A 2,587-nucleotide genomic window follows, 5' to 3' on the forward strand; every position below is an offset into this window, starting at 1 on the left:
ATAGTATTTTTTTTTAATTTCACTGGTTTTAATTTGATAATATTTTGTTAAGAATAATTTTGTCTAGAGATAGGGAGGAAGCTCAGTGGTGAAATGCTTGCCTACCAAGCTTTGTACAAAGCCCTGGATTCAATCCCCAATATCACCACCACCACAACAAAAATGAAGAAAGAAAGGGGAATAAAATTAAAAAATAATTTTTTTTTTTGTCTATACTGTAATGTTTAATTTTTTTTTCTGTTATGTCTTTGTCAGGTTTGGTATTAGGGTTATGCTAATCCCATAAAAATAAGTTGTAACAGTGTTCTTTCTTCCTCATATATTCTGAAAATGTGTGTGTACAATTGGTATCATTTCTTCCATGATTGTTTGGTTTTAATGACCACTGAAATCATATCTACACTTGGAGTTTTGTTTTGGGAAAGAATTTTGATAGAAATTTAATTTTTATATAGATACATAGCTATTTAATATCCTGTTTCTTCTTGTATCAATTTTGATAAATTGTATTCTCCCAGAGTTCATGGAAATAGTTGGATTTGATGGTATAAAGTTTTTTCATCTTATTCTATCTTTTAAATGTCATCTAGATCTATGTTGGTAATAATCCCCTTTTCATTCCTCATATTGGTAGTTTATGTTTTTATCTCTTCCCCTTTTTTCTCTATCCATCTAGCTTAGAGTTTGACAATTTTGTTGATTTTTTTTTTAAATCAACATTTAGCTTTGAGATTCTCTAAATATTTATTTTGGTAAATCCTGCTCTTGTTTTTTAATTATTCTCTGAGTTTTAATTTTTCTCCTTTTTACAATTTTAAAGCACTTTAACTGAACTCCACAGATTTTGGTACACTGCTCTTTTTATGTTCATTCAGTTCAAAATCTTTTCTAGTTTCCCTTGTGATTTTTGTCTTGGACTAATAAATTATTTAAGAAGTTCTTGTTTGCTTTCCAGATGTTTGGGGGTTTACCTAGTTATTGTTATTGATTTCTCGTTCAGTTTTGTTGTATATTTCGATCTCTTAAAAGTCATGGACTGTTCTGCTGTACCGGCTTAGACGGCATATACCCTATCTTTTCAACACACTATGTGTACTTAAAGAGGAACATTCTCTGCAGTTGTTGGGCCTGGTGTTCTATAAATGTTAATTAGACAGTGATTGATGGAGCTGTTCATATCTTCTATATTTATGCAGATGTTTTAATCAAGATTTTCCAAGTTGCTTGTTGACAGGGTGCTAAAATCTCTTGATATAACTGGAAAATTATCTATCTCTCCCCTTAATTCTGTGATTTTTTTTTCTTCATGTATTTGTCTGCCTTGTTATAATTGTTATGCTTTCCTGGTGGATTAATTGTTTTTGTCATCATAAAATGTTCTGTGCCATTTTAAAGAGATATTCAGTGCTCTTTAAGGAAGGCATGAGAAGTGAAATTTAAATTTATAACATGTCCAAAAATTTGTAGTTAAATTTAAGAACTTTCTCTGCAAGTAGAACAATAACAACAATAAAACAACAGTGATAGAAACTGTTAGAAAAATGATAAGAATTTGAGAAGATTGCTGTATGTGTGCCAGTATTCAAATAATATAAGTTAACAAAAGAAAGAAAGAAGAGCAAATAATATGGAAAGGAGTAAAACATCCAAGAAATAATAAAAATATTTCCCATAAGTGAAGGACAAAGTTTATCAGATTCAAAGGGCCCCAGAGAATCAGCACAATGAAGGGTAAGAGCTACACCAAGACCGGACATTGTGAGATTTCAGACAGGGGGTCCTATGGACCCCTGAGAGCAAACAGGGACCTCCCCTCTCAGTTGCAAGGTCCTATCCCCAGCTTGCCTGCTGGACTTAGCCTCACCGTGTCAGAAATTCCAAGCAGCTCTATTCCCCTTACCAGGTTTCTGGTTCGTGTGAATCTTTGAAATGCTCCTGGTACTCAAGCACCGAGGCGCCAGGAGTCTTTGTTTAACCACTTTAGCAAGTTAATCCCCAAGGCTGTGCTTTAAGTCTGCTACCAGATTTAATTGAGGATAATGTGTACGCTTCCTTAGGAGAACATGTGCCCCCACATGTGATAAAACCTAATGGTTACCCTTGGAACGCTTATCCGCTGATACCCTTGAGCAGTTTGGGAAATAATTTTCCAATGAGGTATAATGAGTGCAGTTATTTTGGAGGTCATCCAAATGAGGATACTCAGACCAACAGGAACTCTGGGAAAGAAAAGGGCCTGCGCCTGCGCCCTACGGTCCTGCTGCTTGTGCTACCAACTCAGGAAGATCATTTACAGCTGTAGTTTGCTGGGGCCAGATCAGCCTTGGGGACATTCAGGACTTGGCCTTAAATCATGTTTGTAGGTATCTCTGGGTCCCTTCCTAGTCTTAACTTTTGTTCTAAGTCATACCCTATCTCATTTTAAAAAGCTCCCGGAAAAGGCTCATCCTCACCCAGGCAGTTGTCAGTTTCTGATGCAGTTTCTCCATAACTCCATGTGGCCACCATCACTGCTGCTCCTCTGCTCCCCAGCTGACTTTGAACCTGGTGACAGTGATGCTCCAGGGGTCAGAGCTTCTGACCAACC

The sequence above is a fragment of the Callospermophilus lateralis genome, chromosome 3 (genome assembly GCF_048772815.1).
Source record: "Callospermophilus lateralis isolate mCalLat2 chromosome 3, mCalLat2.hap1, whole genome shotgun sequence".
Classification (NCBI taxonomy): Eukaryota; Metazoa; Chordata; class Mammalia; order Rodentia; family Sciuridae; genus Callospermophilus; species Callospermophilus lateralis.